This window comes from Durio zibethinus, chromosome 28 (genome assembly GCF_047325235.1).
Source record: "Durio zibethinus cultivar Kanyao isolate XHJ-2024 chromosome 28, ASM4732523v1, whole genome shotgun sequence".
Classification (NCBI taxonomy): Eukaryota; Viridiplantae; Streptophyta; class Magnoliopsida; order Malvales; family Malvaceae; genus Durio; species Durio zibethinus.
Window position 1 is genome coordinate 11,580,998 of NC_143189.1, and position 24,385 is coordinate 11,605,382.

The 24,385-nt window shown below is 30.8% G+C and overlaps 1 pseudogene; it reads right to left on the reverse strand.

The window, feature by feature from the left end:
* Positions 1-2,654: 2,654 nt before the first annotated feature.
* On the reverse strand, positions 2,655-23,417 carry LOC111280624 (uncharacterized; annotated as a pseudogene).
* Positions 23,418-24,385: the final 968 nt, after the last annotated feature.

Below are 24,385 nucleotides of genomic sequence, written 5' to 3' on the forward strand. Positions count from 1 at the left end.
TGTTAATAAAAAATAAAAAAATGAAAAAAAAAAAAAACAAGTAGTTGAGTTTGTGTGAAATTGTTGGAATTGGTTTGTAAAGTTGGAGTTGGGTTTAAGGTTGAATTCAAAGAAAATTGGTATTTCTTTCTGGATTGGAGTCATCAGAGTAAGAACTCTATAAATACATGTCTACATAAATTATACAAACACACACAAAAAAAAAATTAGGGATAAAGGCAGAAATCAAAGAAAGCAGTCAAGAAAATTTTTTGAAGATATTTTGGGGTTTAAAGAATTTTTTTTTGAAAAAAAAATTTTAAAATTCTCAGATTTTGACGATTTTTTTTCTATTCTTATCTCAAGCTAAGCCGCTTTTTAAGCTATTTCGGCTTTTCTTCCTGCAGTCAAGCCTAGCTTTCTAGCCGCTGAATCAAACCATTTTCCTATTTGGTATTTTTTAATAATTTTTTATTAATTTATTTTATTTTTTTCATAGTATTTTTTTCATGATTAAATTTAGGAAAAATAAAAAATGTAAAACTTAATAAAATAAAATTTGAGAATAAATAATAATTATCCAATGATGGAATTTATAGAAATTTCAAATGATAAATTTCTATAAAATTTTTAGATGAGAAATTTTATCTAAATTTGTGCCAAATAGTGAAATAATTTAGATAAAGTTTGAATGACAATAATTAACATTTATTTTCAATCCAAAAAAAATAAAAAATAAAAAATTTTGGTTGAAAATATTTGACAATTATCTAAGGATGAGATTTTTAGAAATTTCAAATGATAAATTTTCTAAGAAATCTCTAGGTGAGAAATTTCTTTAAATTTGTCCCAAATTATGAAAGAATTTAAATGAAATTTCAAGAAAAATAATTGTCATATTATTTTCTCTCCAAAATAAAAGGGAAAAAGAAATAAAAAGAATTTCTAAATAAACCCAAATGGTAGAAATTTTAAAAATTAAAAAAAAAAATTTCTAATTTGACCCAAATAGTGAAATAATTGGATGTATTTTCAACAAAAAAATAAATAATTAAATATTTTTTCGATAATGGAGCCTATTTAAGAAATCAAACGGGATTCTTGAATACTCTTGAGGTAACGAAATATTTTTAAGAATTCTACCAAATTGATGAAAGAATCTTAAGAATTATTTCTAATATTTTAACATAAAAATTTGAAATCATTAGACTCAAAATCCTATGATAAATATAAAATAAAATGTTACCATCTTTTGGATGGGCATGTGAGGGTGCTATAACTTTCTCCATATATAACTGAACTTCCAAACCCTTTTCTAGTTTATAGATCTAAACTTATTCTTTTAGGGATTTTTAGTCAAACTTAGGAGTTCTTTAAAATGATAGATTTCTTAGGTGGTCAATCACACATAGTAAAAAAAGATTTGTAATGACTCCTTTTATTAACTCTAGCTATAGATTTTTAGATCTATATGTTATGACACTTATAATATCATATAATGAATTATACAATTAAATATATTTATAATAAGTTTAAAAAATTATCATCATTTGACTATATAAAAATTATATGTTTAGTATGGATCAAGAATAAGTTAAAAATATAAAATTCTTGTTTAATAATTTTTTATTATGAAAAATAAAATATTGTAAAAGTAATTCTAAAAATAAAAGTTTATATAAAAATGACAAGTGAAAATTTTCAATTTTACTTTATTAGAAAAATTCTAAAAAAAATTATAATTATACAATGATACAACATTATCTGATAAAAAAATATTGATTGCACAATCAAATATGCAACAGCAAATGAATGTGTGATGTATATTAAGACATATATAAAATGAAACATTACTTTTGTGATAAATAAAAGTTAGTAGATATACGAAACAAAATAAATTGTGTTCAGATATATTATACACAACTAGTAATTGTACTCGTAAAAAAATACATTAAACAATCACATGTAATCACAACATTATGTTTTCTTTAAAAAAAAAAATTATAGGATCAAATAATAATCAAGCCAAAGTTGGTTTTTTGTCACAATCATACACGAAATTTTGTGGGCAAAAGATTCCTTCGGGGCTGGGGACCTTTCGGCATTTTATGTTGGCCCTAGGCAGTAAAGAGGAAGGTGCTCAATAAAGCAATGCATTAACTTTCACGGACACATTTTGGGCATTAATTGGTCAATATTTAATTTTGTGGGGTCGGCTTTTCTGTTGTGTGGAAGAAGCACAAGCTTGATCCAATTTGGCCTGCACTTCTACAGCTAGTTAAACCAAGTCACTTCTTACAACAACATTGTTTAAATCTTATTTTTTAAGAACACTAATTAGACGTCAATCGCTATATTTTATGTAAAAAAATGTTCATTTTCTAGCCGATCAAATCTTATCTTAGTACTAAAGAATGAGCTTTTAAAATCTTCAAGTCTCAAATTTTAGGCTTGTTGAATGTGAATTATTTATTTAATTAATATTTATTAATTTTTTTCATAAATGATTGTATGTAACATGTGATGCATAAAATTATTCGATTATAATAATAATTTTAATTATAATTATAACCAATAAAAAAATAATTTTTATAACTATTAAATTCATCGATCACATAAAAATTTTATTTTGATCGAGCTATTTATTTATTTATTTTTAAATAAGTCCTCCCGTACCACTGGAGGAATGCTAGAGCTAGCTAGAGGCTTGTGGTATTGATTCTATTAAAAGCTTACATCTGTGACAAACTATTAAGCACCATGATGGGATAGCAATCAAATTAACTAAATCATCTACTGGAGCTTCTTTATCCCGGAGAAGAAGGGAGAAGTGCAAAAAGAGCATCACCATATCCAACGGGATCTGTCATGTAAGCATAACATGTAAGAATAGATGACGAGGAGAGACTAAAATGCACTGAAAAGTGACAACACGTTCGACTGGTTAAAGAATGATCAGAATTAGAAACAAAACCCAGATTCATTGATCATATAAACATAAGCACGCATGAAAAGTAAGTAGCAAGACACGTAGGGTGAAATCAACCCCTCATTTCCATCAGTCAACATACAAAAGTAAACACATGGTAATTCCCATCCAGTCAAGATTTAAACCTCGGTTGGAATTTCACCACCTAGTTGTTCAATGTAGCAAAGCACCTGGCCCTTCTTCACTATTTGCCCCTGTTGCAGAAAAAAACTCAGAATTTCTCAATAGAACCTCTAACATATGGAAACGAAAGCAACACTTGAGAGTACAAGTGAACCAATGATGGCTTCCAAATCAATGGTTTCATTTATGTTTTGTCTCTTGAAGACAACACGTTGGAAAATAAAAGGAAGAAAAACAGTAAAACCATTTTGAATGCTATGGCCAAATGAGAAAAAACATTATCTCTTTCTGCTAATGTGATCAAAGCAATCTATTGTTTGGGCCCCTAAAATAAACAAATACTCTTACCAAAATCCATTGAAGTATTACCTCTTTACACGATGGTGGAGCACGCTTCCCCTTTATGGTTCGTGATCTCCTGAAGAAACCTACCTGCACAATTTATCATCTTACTTCTATGAGTTCAAAGCAAGTGAAGAATTTAAATTTCATATTCTCACCTTCGGAGACTGAAGTATCACCAAGGCTTCATCTGCAGCTTTATCAAATAAGGATTGGATTCTCCCTGAAGAAGATAGGGGTTTGGTGACAGCTAAAGAAGGTGAAGAAAAGCCCCGTTTGAGTCAGGTGGTTCAACAGTTCTATTGGTGCTGACGCTGACAGGAGGAGGATTTGGGATCGCAGGTGGATGTTCACTTTTTCCCGCCAAGTCCCTCACTATGTATAGCCGAAATCCACCAAGCTAACAAATGGAGACAGAACAGAAAGCCACTCAAAACCACAATATCTGTAATTGTTTTGGATGCGAAACAGAAACAATTCAAGTAGAAAAGCCATTAACATTATCAAGCTATTTGCGGCACAAGAAATTAAAACCTGCTTACTTTTAGTTCAAACTCTGCAATTGAAGTTGTATTTCATATATCTCTGACCAGAGATTCCACCTGCAGTTAGAAATTCTAAACTGCAAACTTCTAAAATATAAGCTAAAGGTAAGATTTTTCATTCATTTTTGAAAGAAGTCCCTAAGCAGGCAATATTCACATATTTTTTCCCAATTTCTAACGTTTGAGTACATTAAAAAAAAAAAAAGAGAAATCAATTACTTCATTTTCTCCAAATCCCACATATTGTTTCTTCACAGCGGCTTAAAACAGAGTTGAAACTTGAAACAGCTAAGCATAGTTCACTAATTACCCAGTAAACTTAAACGGTCTACTAGATAAAATATTTTTAATTTAAAGGTGAAAAAAAGAATGGCAATAATGATGTGGCATAACATACATGCTTGCATTAATGATTTACAAAAAAACAATTATGAACTCACCCCAGAAGAATTTGGAATAAGCTGGCTGGTCAAACCAGACATTTTAGTCTCTTCAGAATCATCTGCTAAATTTGTAGTAGCTGCAAGTCAGCAACCAAAATGATGCAGACATTACAACAAATCATGTAGTTTAGAAAACTTAAAAACCAAAAAACAGAGATGATGGCAAAACTTCAAAATATTCAAATTTACACACTTTAATCAGTGAGGTACTTCATTTCTATTTTGACAGTGGTTAATCTGAGATAAGACGGCCAAAAAAGTGACAAATGACCAGAAACAATCGGGTACAAGATTTTTTTTCCCAATGAGTAGCATGTACATCAACCTTAAATGCAATAGGATTGAGCAGTTGAGACACAAATATCTGGATATTTCACGAACAAGATATTTCATGAAATTATTACAGATCCAAACAAGCTTCAATAGTTACAGCAGTTCTTTTCTTTTCCTCCTTACCTCACCCTGTATTTTTTTTTCGTACTTTTTTCTCTCAAAGCCTTACAGCATACTGACAGATTAGAGATTTTTGTAACCTGTATAATGAAGTGAGAATGACTTTAAATTGCAGAAACATTATAGACTATCCCTATTTCGACAAATTTGAGTGGACAGTAGAACCAGAAAGAGAGATGAATTGAATATTATCAACTTGCACCATAGGCACTGTCATTGAATCACATTACTCACCTCCAAAATAAATAAACTAAAAACTACTTCTCTATTCATTTGTTATACACGTGCACAACTACTGTGCATAAATAGACGTATACAGGAGTTATGTGCCAAAAACTTACCAAAGACTTTAAGGAAAGATTAGTCTGTAAAGCAATTCAAGGGTAAAATTTTACTAAATCTGAAACAAGCAGAAGAACATAGAATATATGTCTTCATGAGACTGCTACAATGTGAAATGTATTTCTTCAAGAATCAGAACTATTATTGAGAGCACAAAAGTTCATTGTGTCAACTCTTTATATTGACACACCTTACAGCACAATTTTATTTTTTAATACACTAATTTAATAAAAATACTTCATTTATATATAATTAAAATGTTATTTATATTTAAAAATGATATTTTTATAAAAATTATACCCAATTAAAATTATTAAATTAATTTCGGTCAAGTCAAGTTAAATGCACACTGAATGCATATAGTTAGGATTGAAGTTGAGTATAAAAAAAAAAATCTGATGTCAAGTTAGAGAAAAATTAGATAGAATTATTAAAGAGTAGGTTGATCAAAGGATGAATTTTAACTCATCCCAACTATATCCGTTATCATATTTAAATGGAGGTGTTTATGTGACACCTCAATTTGGCTTTCTTTTATTTTTCATTTTTGCCCTTTCATTTTTTTTTAGATTTTATTTATTTCTAGATAAATTTTATCAAGAAAGGGTCACTAGTTATATGAATGACAAAATAATCGGTATCTAACAAATTCTAACTCGACTTCATCCAATGGGGGAGATTTTTTCTTTTCAAAATTGGGATCAAGTTGGGCTAGGATGGTTTTCTATTTTTTAAATTAGGATCAAATCAGAGGCAAGTTCAAGGTGCTTCATGACGATCTCTTCAAGATATATAAAAAATACATATTCTATTATTTATTTAATTTTATATTTGTATATGTATTATATTAATATAATTATTATTTAATAACTTAATTAAATAAAAATACTACGTTTCTATATAATCTAAATACAATTTATATTAAAAATAATATTTTAATAGAGATTGTACTAAATTAAACTTATTGAATTTATCTCTTATTAAATTAAATCAGATGTGATTATACATATATGTGCTTAGTTGAGATTTGATATAAAAATAGTAACCCGATGTCGGGTCTAAATTGGATTCAGATTGAATAATTAAAAAGTTGGGTCAGAGCCAATGCTAGAAAATCTGCCTTAACCCGACTTCTTGTCATCCTAAGTGAATGTATCCACGTTACATCTCAGTTTAGTTCTCTTTTCCTTTTTTTTTTTTTCTTAGGCCATTTTCTTTTATTTTCTTTTTTAAATTGTCTATTTTATTTTCTTTCTTAATTATGTTTGAAAAGATAAATTTAAAAAAATGAATTTTGATTTTATTTGTTACATAAGATGTCAAAATAAAATGCACATATTATGCATAAATTAATTGATAAATTTTTGCTAATCATTACATTTATTAAAAATATTATAAATGAAACTATACTCGTTGATTTATTAAATTTATCTTGAACATTGTTTATTACAAATAAAAAAACATTGAACCAACGATAAAGTGCAAGACTATTTCTAGTTCATTTTAAAGAAACAAAAGTTCATTTATTTACCCTGAGATCATGCCCTATTGCTATGGACCATTATTGCAAGCATTAAACAAGAAAATTAGTGAGAAAGATTCAAACAGAATAAAAATTTCATACACTTAGTATATATTGTCGCCCTGAAGTTTGGTTTGCCTGATCCCTCATTATAAATCTTTTCGTAGTTTTTCACTCCCTTATCATAATTTTTGGTTCTTTTTAACTATTTAAGTGGAAGTTTTACCACAGTGAAAATAAAATTAAATTAGCCTAACAAAAATAAGAGAAGTTGAGAAAGCTATATTTCCTCATAACAGCTTCCAAAGTGTATTTGCCACAAAAATTAATAGATTGTATCAATATATATTAACTTAATATAAACTATTGACTTCTGAAATATGTGAAGGAAGCCATTAAATTTCAACAATTTCAGAATCTAACTATTAAAAAATCATAGAAAAAAATTATTTCCCTTACCTTTTCTTCTTCTTTGTTCTTTTGTTTTAATTCCCTTCAAAATCGATCGGTGAGATAGCTTACCTCCATCATCCAGCTCGGGTGAGTGGAGTTCAATTTGGTGACAGTCAAATGACTTTTCCCTTTCTCGTCTCTCCTTCCTCTTTCATTTTCCAATTCTTTCTCTAAAGGAAAGGCCATGGCTTGACCTCCCTTCCAACTTTCTCTTTTTTTTTTCCTTTGTTTTCCCCCTTCAGCTCCCTCCAGAAAATCTCTTTTAGCTTTATCTTCATTGTTTCTCGTCTCATCCAAGAGCTTTTCAAGCTTCTCTCTTCCTTTGGGGCTTTCTAAATACACCACAAATTTTTTTTTATACACCCTCAAAATTTTCTTTCAAAAATACCCATATAACAAGTACAAATTTTAACCTTTAATAAATAATAAAAATAACCTCAATGACTTATACATCCCAAAATCAACTTTGTACATCTTGGAAATCCATTCCGAGAATTATATTACTTTCTCAAAAATGGATTTTTGAGAATCTTGTATTCTTATAAATCCGTTTCCAAAAATGCATAATTTTTTGTTTAAATATATATTTAATTATAAACTCTTGATAAAATTTAATTTTAATTTAAATAAAATAAATACATTTAATCTTAAAATAAATAATACTAAAATAAATCAATCTCTTTATCAATGTCTGACATGAAAAATCAGATGTGCTGGAATCTCTAAACGTCTCTAATGATTTCTCTGAGGCATGACTCAATTCTAGCAATAAAGACCTCTAATTTTTAGGCCACTGACAATGTCTTCAGCACATTGACAAATCCAGCAATAAAAACTGGTGGTTGAAAGAGTAGAGTTCTTTACTGCCATATTTATCGGTCTGCTGATGACATGGTCAATGTTCTATAGGGTGTTCAATCTCGAACTAGCATGCATGCACACACATGAGTCATTGATGTGCCCATTCTTATGTGATCATATGTATTAATAGAAGAGACATGTTAGTTCTTAAGCATGCATAGGCATAAAAGTGTTGTTGTCTAGAGACCAAAAAACCAAGAACACCCTTTGGCCCATGCAAAATCAGAAAACTAGAAAATGGTTTTCTTGATTTTCTAGAGTATCAAGAGAAAGAACAAGTTTATGCCATGTATGTTGAGAATATCGATTTTAGTTTCAATCATACATAAGTAAATGGGTTTTGTCATAACGTCTAGATCCGGGGATCTATCGCTAGACATTGACTTATAGGGACTCGCCACCAATCTTTTTTATCTAAGTGCGATTGGCCACCTAGAGAATCTGTCATTTTAGGGAACACCTAAGTTTAAGGGTCCCTAAAAGAATAGGTTCGGCTCTGCTAACCAGAACAGAGTTCGGGAGTTCGGTTACATTTGAGGAAGGTTATAGCACCCTCACAACGCCCATCAAAAGATGGTACCAGCTTAAATTTGTGTTATCCAATTAGCCTTAAAATTTTACCAAGTAATTAATTATTGGAAATTGTTCTCAATAAACTCTAATACTTTTAGCAGAAAATTGAGAAAATTCCCTCACCTCAAGAGTATGCAAGAAAACTACTGTTTCACTTGCAGAGGCTCCGTCGTCGGATTATTTAAAAAAAATCAAAATTAAAATCAAAATAAAAAGGAAGGAAAGAATAATCGTTTTTGTGTAGGAAAAATTGATACTTTCAACTTTTCCCCAAAAATGTTTTTTGTTTGAAAACTTTGATTTTCAAGAAAAATTGATACTTTTAACTTTTCCTCAAAAATCCTTTTTTTGAAAATTTATTTTTAAGGAAAATTGATACTTTCAACTTTTCCCCAAAAATATTTTTTTGAAATTTATTTTTTTTAAGGAAAATTGATAATTTTAACTTTTCCTCAAAAATATATTTTTTTATTTTTATTTAAAGAAAATAGAACAAAATAAAAGTGAAAATAAATAAAGATAAAAAAATAAAGAAAAGTAAAACAAAAATAAAAATAAGATAAAGATAAAAAATATTAAATAAATCTAATCTAATAAATAAATAAATAAATAAAACAAATAAATAAAAAAATTCCAAAAAAAAAAAACCTGGAGCGACTCGGCTATCGGCTTGGCTCGACTCAAGGAAGAGAAACAGCTCGGGGGATGGCTTGGGAAGCTCGGCTCGACTCGGCTTGGTTCGGAGGGGGCAGGCACGTGCGGGTCAGGAAGCGGGTCGACGCTCGGGTCGGGTCTCGGCAAAACGCGCGGATCCCCTGGGTCACTTAAGGCCAAAACGACGTCGTTTTGAGAGGGTATAAAAGGCAGTTCCCTTCATTTTTTGATAGAAACCTTCTCCCCTCTCTCTCTCTTCTTCCCTTTTTCTCTCCCTTCTCTCTAAAAGCTGAAGAACTCCGATTGAATGTTCGTCAGATTCTGAAAAATGTCACCGGAATCTGGAAAATTTCATCGAAAATTCACCAGAAGTTGGCCGAAAGATCACCGGTTTCTGAGATTCTTTGTCGAAAACTGGGCTGATCACCGAAAACTTCAAGGTTGGTAGGAATTTTCGTCGAAAAATTCAAACTTCGTCGAAAAATTCATCGAAATCTGGAATTTTCAGAAATTCCCAAAAAAAAAAATCGCCAAAAAACTTCAAAAAATTTCTCCTAATTTCCCGAACACTCCTAAACCTTTTCTTAGCTCTCTATACGCCCCTATTCTCTCAATCAGTAGCTTTTGCTTACTGTTTTCTGTCTGTCCAGCATCTATTCTAGGAGGTCCCTTTTATAGGGGTTGATCAGGAGTTCTTGATCAATCCCAATTCCTCCTTGGACGGGGATTTAATCTTTGAATCCAATCTGGACTCTCTTGATTGAATTCCCCTTCACAGTGGGATTCTTCAACTTTCAATCACAGCCATCAAAAAAGGAAAATAATAATAATAATAATAATCGGATAATAAAAAAAAATGAGATAAATGAATAAAATAAAATTGACAGATAATTAAAAATAAAATAAAATAAAATAAGATAAATCCAAAAATATTACAAAATAATAATAATATAATAATAAATATATAACTATATAAATAAAATACATATAAATATTAACAAACAAAAAAAATAAATAAATAAACATATATATTAATACATAATAATAATAATAATAATAATAAATAATAAAATACATAAAATACAAAAAAATAATAATAATAAAAATAATACCAGATAGAAATTGAATTGGGTTTACCCATTTGGGCCAGGCCCAATTGATCCGGGCTTGGACCAAATTGGGTGTCTACAGCTGCCCCTCTTTGCACATTTTCTGTGAAACAGAAATTGCGCAAAAACGTAGACACCCAATCAAGACTCAACTCAACATTGTCATTTTTTGTTTTTTTTTTTGTTTTTTGTGTTTTTTGTGTTTTTTTTTTGCTTTTTGTTTTTTGTTTTTTTTACCAAAGCTCCTCTAAACATAGGCTCAACGACTTTGAGAAACATAAATTGCTCCTTTAAACAGAGGCACCACGACTTTTGAAAATAAATTGCTCCTCTAAACAGAGGCACCACGACTTTGAAAAGTAAATTGCTCCTCTAAACAGAGGCAACCGAACTTTGGAAAATAAATTGCTCCTTGACAATCATGTCCAAAGGAGTTGAAAGTTGTGTTTGTAGGAATTTTCGGAGATTATGCCCAAAGGTCTTATAAATCAACCCTGATACCAGAAGACATCCTATTTCAAGGATTAGGGACTTACCTGACAAGCTTTTTCTTTTTCAATTCTGCAAAATATCTTCATATCTGTCTTCTCCATGTGGGATGTTGGAACACCCTTGCTTCTTGAATTTATACACTATACTTTCCTGAAAGTAGTGTATGCTATGCAAATGCATATGAATTTCAATGCATGTTGTGCAAATGTTGGCCAATTAATTCCTGTTCAAAGTATAGTACTCAAGTTTCTCAAGCTTTTTCTTGGGCATCAAGCCTTTTGATTCTTCAAAGATCCAATTACGCTGCTCTTCTAAGATCAAGCCTGTGTAGCTCTCAATTGTCTTTTCCACTTACATTTTTCCTTGTTCAGTTTCTCAATACTTTGGAATAAGCTTCATCAATCGATCATCACTTGACCATCATCCAATGAATTTCTCAGCACTGATAAATTTCAAAACAAGTTTCATCCACCATCACTGGGTCATTACTCATAGGTATCTCAACATTATCCATTCCAAAATGAACTTTGTCCACTGATTGTTTTCATCATTCAATCATAACTTGCAAGTCATATCGACTAATTCATCTTTATACTCATCACTTAGTTATACCACCTTTCAAGATTTGCCCCATCACATTCTCCATTTGGTCACATCATATATCCTTTTAAATCATCTCTTCTATAATTTCTTCATTTTGTCACCATCATCATCTTAGATTTCTTTTCAAATGAATGCAAGACTCTTTTAAACACATATTCATTCATTCATTATCATTTCAATTTTTGACAAATACAATGCAATCAAGCATTTTTTCAATTCATTCTAGGGGTGAAACAATAAGAGAACGCAAGGTGAATTATGGTAAAGATAATCAATGAAGATCTGTTTTGGTACAAAGCAAATGAGAAAGGAAATGAATTGGATACATGTCTTTGGGATGGATGGTATGTCCAAATGATGAATATTCAAACAATTCTCAACATTAATCTAAGATTTTTTTCAAAAACTCATTCTATTTACAATTGAAGTCATATGGAGTTTGGCGAACTTTGCCCAGTCTTTGAGGGATCTTCAGATGTCTTTCATCTTCCATTCATGTGAGCCATTTGACTTGGATCTTTCTCTACCAAAATCACCCTTTCAGGTTTTCAATTTGAATCTTTTTTCTCATTTTCTCATTTCTTTCTTTTTTTTTTCATCATTTTTTTCTTTTTTTTTCATTTTTCATCCATTGTTGATATCTTTCATACATCCAACTCTAGAGCAATGTAGCATGATTCCATTTCTTTATCATGAGCATACCTTCGCTCAACATATGATCATTCAAGTTGAGTATTCGCACTTGATCTAAATGGACTTTTCAAGGTTATAATGTAGGCCAAGGTGAAGGGTCATAAAAAAAATGGACATAATAGGCTCAAAACATGTATTAAAAAGGTTTAAAACCAAAGGATCATTTCATACAACTTGGCATTTTGCCCCCACATCATTTCACTATTTTTTTTTTTTACACAAAGGATTCTCAATACTTTGCCCCAAGTCATGTGTGGCATTTATTTTTTTTTTATTTTTTATTTTTGAGACCTTGTGTGATTTTTTTCAAAAATTGCCCCCCAGTGTAAAGGGTGATCCTTGGTTGGGGCTCCTCCAAAAAAGAAATCATAATAGGCTCAAAAGGGGTAGCAAAGAAAAATGGTCATTTTTCATCTCAATTGTGAACACTTTTTCTGAACATCATCCATTAAACAAAGCTCATGATCCTGTATAAAAGATTACATATCTTCAAAACATATCTCTTTCACTTCTGGTAATGGCTTGCCCTCTTTTTTTTTTTTTTTTTTTTTTGCTCAAATTATCTCCTCATATTAATGTGGATGAGTTCTCAAAATTAAATCTCAGAATTATTGTTATCATTGTCTAAATATTCATCATCTGAAATTTAAGAATGGGAGTATAAAGTCATGAAAGGTAACAGAACATGGAGTAATGGTCAAGTGAAAAAGAAAAATGTAATAAAATGCATTAACTTGCCTTTATTAAGATGATAACAAGTGAAGTCATATTGCAAAAAGAAATCCAACAATCACTCAAAAAGAAATCCTAACATGACAAAAGAAATCTTCAACCAGCCTTATCTCCATTCTTTAAAATTGTTCCCCTATGCGATCAGGTGAAGAATCTCTATTGACATCTTGCCCCTCAATTCATTGTGACTCTTCAGACCGTTTCTGTTCTTGACTTTCACTCAGAATGCTAACATTAGGTGTTGTTGCTTTCCCTTGATCAAAACTTACCATTCCATCATTGATCAACCGTTGCGCCTTATGCTTTAAAACAGTGTAATTTTCAGTAGAATGGCTAGTAATTCCATAGTGGTAGTCGCAGTGGACTGTAGGATCATACCACTTTGGGAGGGTGGTTTAAGCGGCTCCACATGGCTGGAGGCAATCAAATGGCTATTAAAGAGTTCTCGATATAACTCTGTATAAGTCATAGGGATTGGATCAAATACAGGTTTTTCTCGAGTAGTTCGTTGTTCTCGTGAACCACTTGTTGGGTAAATAGGACGAATTTGGGTTCTTGCAGGAGCTTGAATGTTAAGGTTATATGTAAGATCTTGGGGGTTAAAAATTGATTGGTGTGTGGATGAATAAGGTGGTTGTGAAGCTAGCTGGTATGGGTAAGATGAGGCATTATTCACAGTAGGATAATATGAAGAGTAACCTTGGGATGGATAGGGTTGATAACCCCTGAATTGTTGTCTATCAAAGCTCACAGCTTGAGCTTCAGCTTCTTTCTTTTCTGATGTCTTCTTGGTTTCTCCTCCTTTTAACTTACTATTTTTTATGACACTTTCAATAATTTCTTCAGAGATCACAATGTCAGCAAAATTCTTTATTGCATTCCCTATCATCTTTTTATAATAGGGAGGTTTCAAAGTGTTAACAAATAGCACTGTGGTCTTTTTTTCTGTTAGTGGAGGTTGTACCTGTGAAGCTATATCTCTCCATCTCTGGGCGTATTCTTTAAAAGACTCGTTTGCTTTTTTCTTCAGATTCTGTAAAGACAAATGATCAGGGGCCAAATCGATAATGTGTCAATATTGACTGATGAAGTCATGAGCCATATCACTCCAAGAGTGAATGTGGGTCCTATCCAACTGAACATACCACCTGGCAGCAGAGCCAGTAAGGCTTTCTTGGAAAACATGCATCAAAAGTTTTTCATCATGAGCATGAGCTGCTATCTTCCTACAATACATGGTGATGTGGGTTTTGAGGCATTTTGTACCATCATATTTTTTAAATTTTGGTACCTTAAACTTATGAGGAATGACCACATCAGGGACTAAACAAAGCCTAGCAGCATCAACTGACCCATAAAAACTAAATCCTTCCACAGCCCGTAGCCTCTGCTCTAGCATGGTAATCTTGGAGCTTTTCTAAACTTTCGCTCTTATCTTTTTTTTCTCCTTCTCTTTTAAATCATCTAGATCAGGAATTGGTTCTGCTGCCTTTTCAGTGAAAACAGGATTTATATAGCTATTATACTACCCCGGATTGAAAGCTGATGGCATTCCAGGATATGTTGGATATGCGAGGTATTGTGGCGGGACCTCTTGAGCAGAATGGGCTTGAGGTGGGCCAAAACCTGGAGGGTACAAAGGGTCAGCCACTTCTTGTGATGGGGGAATTTACTGGCTTGTATCTCCTTCAACTCTTTTTCCTTTATTCATGTTATTAAGAGCCTCCAGGATCTTGCTTAGCTCACTTTCAATCTTCTCTTGTGCTTTTTCTATTTTTTCAAATCTATGGGAACTTTCCTCTTCCATTTACCTTGCTCTGGATCTTGTGTTGTATGGATGAGCAGGGTTTTCGCTAGATGGAGCTATCCTAGAACCTTGAGTACCATACTTATGATTAGAAATGTTATGCTATGCTTTATGTATGATGCTTTGATGCACGAATGAAATGCACATTTTCCTGAATGAAATATAGTATGAAATGGATGCAAATGATTATGTTAAAACATGATCATGAAAATAATACAGATGCATACAATTAGACAAACAACATAGTTAGTTCCATGGATGAAATGAAAGTGATGCTGATGCATAATGTTACATATGATAATGAAAATGATACACAAAGTTAAACAATCAAAATGATTAGATAAACACCCTTTTGTGTCTTAATTTCAGGGTATATCTATCATTGGGTAGAAAGGGCTCTATCCTAGGTTTAGGCACTCTTAAGGTTCACTATATGCGATTTTAGGGTCAAAGTCTAAAGGTCCTCAAATTGTTCCTTACATCCTTGTCCATCACAAACTAGTAAGGCACCCTAATCCTCACCCATTACAGGCTACAAGTGAAAAAGGTTCAATTTGAGTGGGAGTATTTCGCTAGCCACTACAGAGGTATTAGATCTCACGAAAGCAATAGGTACTTTACTCCCTCCTAGAGGGACGGAGCTCCGGTGTAGAGCTCATGTTATGCACATGCATATGAATGACATATTAACAAGGTAAATAAACATGAATGAATAATAACACATATATACAAACAGGTTCAACTTTATTAGGCTTTTGGATAACACAAATTACTTTCTGGCCTGACTCTCAAAGTCCCCAGTGGAGTCGCCAAGCTGTCATAACGTCTAGATCCGGGGATCTATCGCTAGACATTGACTTATAGGGACTCGCCACCAATCTTTTTTATCTAGGTGCGATTGGCCACCTAAAGAATCTGTCCTTTTAGGGAACACCTAAGTTTAAGGGTCCCTAAAAGAATAGGTTCGGGTCTGCTAACCAGAACAGAGTTCGAGAGTTTGGTTACGTGTGAGGAAGGTTATAGCACCCTTACAACGCCCATCAAAAGATGGTACCAGCTTAAATTTGTGTTATCCAATTAGCCTTAAAATTTTATCAAGTAATTAATTATTGGAAATTATTCTCAATTAACTCTAATACTTTTAGCAAAAAATTGAGAAAATTCTCTCACCTCAAGAGTATGCAAGAAAACTACTGTTTCACTTACAGAGGCTCCGTCGTCGAATTATTTAAAAAAAATCAAAATTAAAATCAAAATACAAAGGAAGGAAAGAATAATCGTTTTTGTGTAGGAAAAATTGATACTTTCAACTTTTCCCCAAAAATGTTTTTTGTTTGGAAACTTTGATTTTCAAGGAAAATTGATACTTTCAACTTTTCTCCAAAAATATTATTTTAAAATTTATTTTTTTAAAGGAAAATTGATACTTTCAACTTTTCCTCAAAAATATATATTTTTTATTTTTATTTAAAGAAAATAGAACAAAATAAAAGTGAAAATAAATAAAGATAAAAAAATAAAGAAAAGTAAAACAAAAATAAAAATAAGATAAAGATAAAAAATATTAAATAAATCTAATCTAATAAATAAATAAATAAAACAAATAAATAAAAAAAATTCCAAAAAAAAAAACCTAGAGCGGCTCGGCTATCGGCTCGGCTCGGCTCAAGGAAGAGAAACGGCTCGGGGGACGGCTTGGGAAGCTCGGCTCAGCTTGGCTTGGCTCGGAGGGGGAAGGCACGCGCGGGTCAGGAAGCGGGTCGACGCTCAGGTCGGGTCGGGTCTCGACAAAACGCGCGGATCCTCTGGGTCACTTAAGGCTAAAACAACGTCGTTTTGGGAGGGTATAAAAGGCAGTTCCCTTCATTTTTCGACAGAAACCTTCTCCCCTCTCTCTCTCTTCTTCCCTTTTTCTCTCCCTTCTCTCTAAACGCTGAAGAACTCCGGTTGAATGTTCGTCGGATTTTGAAAAATGTCACCGAAATCTAGAAAATTTCATCGAAAATTCACCGGAAGTTGGTCGAAACATCACCGGTTTCTGAGATTCTTCATCTGAAACTGGGCTGGTCACCGGAAACTTCAAGGTTGGTCGAAATTTTCATCGAAAAATTCAAACTTCGTTGGAAAATTCACTGGAATCTGGAATTTCAAGAAATTCCCATAAAAAAAATCGTCAAAAAACTTCAAAAAATTTCTCCTAATTTCTCGAACACTCATAAACCTTTTCTTAGCTCTCTATACGCCCCTATTCTCTCAATCAGTAGCTTTTGCTTACTGTTTTCTATCTGTCCAGCATCTATTCCAGGAGGTCCCTTTTATAGAGGTTGATCAAGAGTTCCTGATCAATCCCAATTCCTCCTTGGACGGAGATTCAATCTTTGAATCCAATCTGGACTCTCTTGATTGAATTCCCCTTCACAGTGGGATTCTTCAACTTTCAATCACAGCCATCAAAAAAGGAAAAAATAATAATAATAATAATAATAATAATCGAATAATAAAAAAATGAGATAAATGAATAAAATAAAATTGACAGATAATTAAAAAATAAAATAAAATAAGATAAATCCAAAAATATTACAAAATAATAATAATATAATAATAAATATATAACTATATAAAGAAAATACATATAAATATTAACAATAAATAAATAAATAAAGATATATATATTAATACATAATAATAAAATACAGAAAATACAAAAAAAATAATAATAAAAATAATACCAGATAGAAATTGAATTGGGTTTACCCATTTGGGCCAGGCCCAATTGATCCGGGCCTGGACCAAATTGGGTGTCTACAGGTTTATAAGATAATGATTTAAGGTTTTCAGTGATTAAAGTGAATTCGTGCTTCTAAGAAATAGATATCCAAAAATATTTAAAGATTCTCGAATATTCATTTTGAGAATGCCAAGAACACCCTTTGGCCCATGCAAAACCAAAAAACTAGAAAATGGTTTTCTTGATTTTCTAGAGTATCAAGAGAAAAAACAAGTTTATGCCATGTATGTTGAGAATATCGATTTTAGTTTCAATCATACACAAGTAAATGGGTTTATAAGATAATGATTTAAGGTTTTCAGTGATTAAAGTGAATTCGAGCTTCTAAGAAATAAATATCCAAGAATACTTAAAGATTCTCGAATATTCATTTTTGAGAATACTCAAAACTTCTTGAAAATGGATATCTAAAAAGCTTTCAATGTTTTTATAAATGAATACCTGAAAACCTTTGAGGCTTCTCAAAAATAGATATCTAAGAATCCTTAAAGCTTCTCAGATGTCCATTTTTGAAATGCTTCAAAGTTTCTCGAACATTTATTTTCGAGAAACTCGATTTCAAAAAATAAAGAGAGAAGAAAAAAGAAAAGGTAGTAATGGAAAATAGAAAGTGAGAGGTGGAGTGTATTTAGTTAAATAGAAAATTGAGTTTTGAATTTGGGTATATTTAGAAGTGGGGTGTATAGAGTAATAAATAGGCTGTAAATAGAATTCCCCTCTTCCTTTTACCTTATTATAAATATTATAAAGTCTTTTTTAACCCTACAATTATATTAAATGTCAAATTTGAGTTGGCTTTAAGGGACAATTTTTATTTATTGTTGTTTCTCATCTCATCCAGAAGCTTTTCAAGCTTCTCTCTTTCTTTTACTTCTTTATAAATATTATAAAGACATTTTTAACACTAAAGTCATTTTAAATGTCACATATAATTTGGCTCTAAATTAGAATAATAGGGATAATTTTTTTTTTTATAGATAAAAAATTTCTAGGTAAATTATATAAATTGGAATTTCTAGTATCTTATGCTCATATAAATTACAATGCCTTTAGTATACTAATTTTTGGCACTTATTTGATGTATGTATAAGTTTTATATCTAAATTGAATTTAATAAATAATTTTCCAGCAAAAATGAAGGGAAATGAATGTAGACATCAAATTTATTTGGATTTTAATTGAGTCTTGGTTTAAAATTTGTCGGGTATATTAGGTTCTCAAGGCGAGGCCTGAATTCAATTCAACTAGGCTTCAAGCTCGATTTTAATTCAACTAGGCCTAAAGTTTGATTTTAATTGGGTCTTAAGCCCATTTCATTCTTTAGGCCCAGCCTATTTTTTATTTTATTTTATTTTTAGTTTATTTTATTTTTTTGTTAAATTAAACAAAATACCAAAAAAAAGAAACAACTAGAAGAATACAAGAAAAGGAAAAAAGCAAAGGAGGCAGGGGGTGCTTGGTCCCGTGCATAGCACCACTAGCACCATCAACCCTTGCTAGGCCTTATGCCACCCGTTTAGGCATAGGGCTAAGATTGGACAAAATAAAAATAAAAATAAAAAAAAGAGAGCAAAGAGGAGGCTAGTGCTTGGGGTGCCATATACGACACACCTATTTGCGAAGCCCTGTGCCACTTACCTAGGCATAAGGCATAGCTGGAGCTCCATAAATAGAGCTCCGTGGTTGACCCTTGAAAAAATGAAGAGAAGATCCTACAAAAAAAAAAGCATTTTGCCAAAAACAAAAATCAAACAAAAACTTAGTCCCTTGGGAATAGGAACCTAATGTCAAGAGTCCCTACAAAAAGAGAAAACAAAATCAGTCTCAAAAAACAAAAAACAAACAAGTCAGAATACCGTAAAAAAGAGTTTGCTCGAAACTTTGAAGGTCGATTCAGGTTGTTTGGGACCTTTTTTGGTGAAAAAGAGGTTGGATCTATGCTTATGAAGGCGAGGGAAATTTTTTGAAAGCTTTTTGGATTTTTGAACAACCGGTCAACGACCATCTATGACGGTTGACACGATAAACGATGAATGACAAATTTGGATAGAGAGAGGGGGTTTGAGAGAGAGAGAGGTAGAGAGAGAAAGAAAAGAGAAAACTGAGCTAAAAATATTTGAGGTTTTCATTTAAAGTTGAAGGCCAAAATGACGTCGTTTCAATTAAAATACCAAAATGATATCATTTTAAGCCTAGGATCCACACGTCAACCCGTTGACTCGATCCCGGGTCCATGCACCCGACTCGACAACTCGTCTTCCAATTGACTTTTTTTGGTTTAGCTGAACTGACCTAGAATGAAGCAGACCGACATTGAATCATCGAAACAACCAGATCGAGCTGTCGAATCGATCAGACTCGTATTGACCCAACTATTAACCACTCTGGTTCAAGCAAAAAATATTTTTTTGAATTTTTTATATATTATTCTAATAACATTTATTCATATTAAAATATTTATATTTGTTAGAATAATTTTTTATTGTGATAAATAATTCATTAGTAAAAAAAAAATGATGAAATATTTATTTAAAATTTTTATAATTTTGTTAATTTTAAAATAAAATTTAAAAAATAAAAATAAACTTTATAATAATAATAATATAAAGTAATAAAAAATGTAAGAAAAGGAAATTTTTATCTAATAATGAGATTCAAAGGTATTCCGAGTAGTGATACCTATGAAATCTCTAGGTGAGAAGATTTTTTTTAAATACTACCAATATATTGAAATATTTATAAAAATTTTTCAATACAATAAAAATTTTCTTTTTTTTTTTTATAAAATAGTAAATAAAAATTAACTAATAAATTAAGAATAAAGTGTTAAAAAATGAGAAAAAAGAAAATTTTATTGATGATAGGATTCTAAAAGTATTCTGAGTAAAGATGCTTTAAGAAATCCCTAGGTGAGAAGATTTTTTTTAAATATTACCAATGTATTGGAATATTTATAAAAAATCTTCAATATAATAAAAATTCCTCTTTTCTTCAAAAACTTAAATGATAATTAAAAAAATAATAATAATCAATAAAATTTTCAAAAAGTAAAATAAAATGTATGCATTAACATGTTAGCATTTACATTACATGCATGGCATAATTTTTTTATGAAAAGTAAATCTATGCCTTTGAGGATGAGATTCTAAAGTATTCCAAGAAACGGTGCTCAAGAAATCTTTAAATAAGAAAGAGTTCTTTCAATGTTACCAACAAACTAAAATATTTTAAGAATTATTTCAATAAAAAAGTTATAACTTATTTTTCCCAAATAAAATTTGAATAATAAATTTTTAATAATAAAAAAAGAGAAAACTCAAATTCCAATAAATGAAAAATCAAGGTGTTAGCTTTTTAGGTGAAATTATATTTTTAAACCCTGAAAATAAGACTATTTTTATCAAAATCAATGGATAACGCGTAGTTAATTGGTACCATTTTTAAACAGGTGCTGAGGGTTGCTAATCCTTCCCCACACGTTACTAACTTCCGGACCTAAACTATTTCGTAGACCCTAAAATTATCTTTTTAATAAATTTTAATTAAATTTAAATTTTCATTAAATAGATATGTTTTAATAGGTGACCAATTGCATCTAACTAAAAAAAATTGATGGCAACTCTATTTTCTATTTTTTATTTTTGTCTCCAAATTCATCAAGCGACCTTAAAACCGTTACGAAAATGAACAGAAAAAAGTGAGAAGACAACAAAAAAAAAAATGTTGGGTTTTCTTTTTTATATTTGACATAAGGAAAAATAAACAAAAAATAAAAATAAAATTGTAAATAAAATGATTATTGCGTTTTTTTTTCACTTACTTTTTGAAAGATTGAATTTAGAAAGACATAAAATCTATAAATGAATCCAATCATTTTTGTTTCCTTTAATCTAAGAAAAAAATTAAAATTTTTTTCCTTTCTTTTTTTCATCCCACCAAACACAACGTAGAGTCATGACAAATTGAGAGTACACATAAATGTTATTTTTATAAACTATGAGTAATTCAATTCCCATCACCCTAATTTGAATGTCCAATTATATAAAATATTTATCACAATTTGTACTTCAATTTGATTGAAAGGCTGAATACTAGCTCTCCACTTAAATTTGATGCGTACACAATTTTCATAATTGACTTTTGGGTCCTTCGGCTTGTCCATCTATCATGGTAACAATTCTTGTGAATAGCAATAATGGATCTTAAAAGTAATAAAGCAAAAAAAAACTTGCCAATTAAACTTTGATTCAATGGCACGAATATTTTAAAATTTGAGATTTTAAATTGAATTTTATTATATGAATTTGTTTTAGTTTTATATTAAATTTATTTAATTATATTTTAATTTAGTCGATAATTTTTTATATATATGAATATAATATTTATTATGATTGTGATTTTTTTTATAATTGTAATTTTATAAAAAATATAGTCAATTACTAGTAATTATAATAGTTAATTATTATTAACTAGATATATCCAAATTCAATGACAACTCTAGAAATCCTCATATTGCATTTCTTTTCAAAAAATTTTAACTTTTTCATTTTCACTTAATAACAATTTTTTTTAAAAGCGTCCGCCACGTTTTATCTAGAAAGAGCACGATATTTATCTATTATTGAAAAGGATTTAAATTCTTTTTTAAATAAAAACGTTTACCACAAATAAATTTCACATCAATAGATTAGATTCTTTCACATAAAAGAACTATATACAGTTTTACATATCAAATTATATAATTATTTTTGAATATGATAATTAATAGATTTTAATTTAACTCATAACATTTGTAATTTTTTTTAGGTTATGATTTTTTTATTAAAGAATTATATAAAATATTCTTTTTTTGTCCTTTTTTAGAGTAATCATGTTGGAATATTAGTTGGTGGGGAGGAATAACAAAATTAGAAACACTTAAATAGCTCAGTGTATGCATGGCCCTCTCGTTTATTAATTTGTTTATGATGATGCAATTGACAAGAAGATGAATCAATTATAAATTGATGAGGAACACTGGTAGCTATAGATTTGCAGCTTAGGCAATTAATTTACTAATTGTATTCCCCCATGTTTAGTGTGAGAGCATGGGGACAGTGGAGAAGAAGCTGAAAGGAAATGGATGTGGAATACGTGCGGGCAATAGTGGAAGAAGGCGGGATCTATATTGAACAACTGTTCTTCCATTACCCAGTTGGGTTCATGATTGAGATATGCAACTGTGATAACCTACCTACCAGTGATCCCACTGGCAGGTGAGATGGCTCGATCATGCTCCCGAGTGAATCTGCAACTGCTGCAGCGTCAGTAGATACAGCAAGTGGTTCAGCAGTAAGAGCAGCTGTAGGAGCAGAGCTGAGTCATTTGATTTAGGTGCATGTTAATAAAAATCATGAAATAAAAGGCACCCTATCTGCTTCTTTTTTTTTTTCATGTTCTTGTCTAACTATTGTATGGACAAGTCCTTATTTTTCTTCACTTGGTTTAGTAGTTTGTTCAATATTATTTATTTTGTAATTAATAAAGACATGGCCTAGATGTGATCCCAAGGGAAGTGATCATTTTATGAGCTTATTTTAATTAATTAAAAATGGACTATTCTCTAAAGTTTTTCTAGTACTTAAAATTATATAAGGCCCCCTTCTCTTGTTGTGAATGATTTGGGGTTTCAAAATCTACTAATTTAATGCACAAGTTGGAACTAGTTTTGATTGATATACAGTCTGAAATGCCATTCACATGAAAGAGTTTGTTGGAAATCATGTTATGAGCACATAGTCTTATCCTAATTTATTTATCATAGAACGAAAAATAAAAATTTCATAAAAAATCAGAATTTGGATAGGATTTTTCTATCTATCCTTTCATAAATTTCAAATAATACTAGGATATATAGCTATCATTCACACCTCATTTACGTATTTAGATTTGTTTCAATTTTAGGGTTATGGTCTATCACTAGGTTACCTTTACAACAGGTCATGTTATATTGTCAATCTAATTTCCAAATTGGACAAATTCATCTCGTATTAATTAGATTCAAGTTTCTATCCCGAATTACAATTTCATCTACAATCTATCATACAAATGTAATGCTGAAAAATCAAATGAATAACCGATAAAGAATCGAAAATTATGATTGCACCTGTCCAATGGAAGTTCATTTTGGAGGCAGAGGAGAGTTAAGAAAACAAAAAATAAAAAAATAAAAGATTGCAGAGAGTTGAGTAGTTTTATATATGTTTATGTATCTTAGAGATATTTAAGCGTAGTTGATAGGATTCTGAAGCCCACAAAATCTAAATCCCAACCAATCTTGAGTCCTGGATTGGGACGGAAGTTGGCAAAAAAGTTCCCTCCAAAGCTGAAACCTGCGATTTCTTCCTCTTTGAAGACATTGCCATGCTCTTAAAATTGATCATTGATTTGGCATTCATTTTGGCTTTGGATTTACGTTTCATCCCTTCTGTATCTCTCATTTCATACTATTACTATTTCTCAACAACAAAGATGCTTTAGTTAAACATAATCTCTATTGGTGATCATAATTTCATCTTTTTTAATATTATAAAATAATTATTTTACCTTTAAATAAATTGGCCATTCCTTCATAGGTCTTAGAAAGGGTTTCTTGTCTTGTCTCTGCCTGTTTGTGGCTATTTGGAGGCAACCAGACGAACGAAAGAGAGTTCTTGGTTGAGTTGCTTCTTCGATTTTTTGTTCATGAATAAGCGATCCAAAGAAAATTTGAAATTAAAATGAGAGAAACCGCTTGTCTCAACCCAAAATTCTCAACCTACACAAGGCCATATTCATTCGTGTTGTTTGGATGCTAGGACTTCTGTCTCCCGCTTACCGAAATGCGATCTTGTATTTTACTTT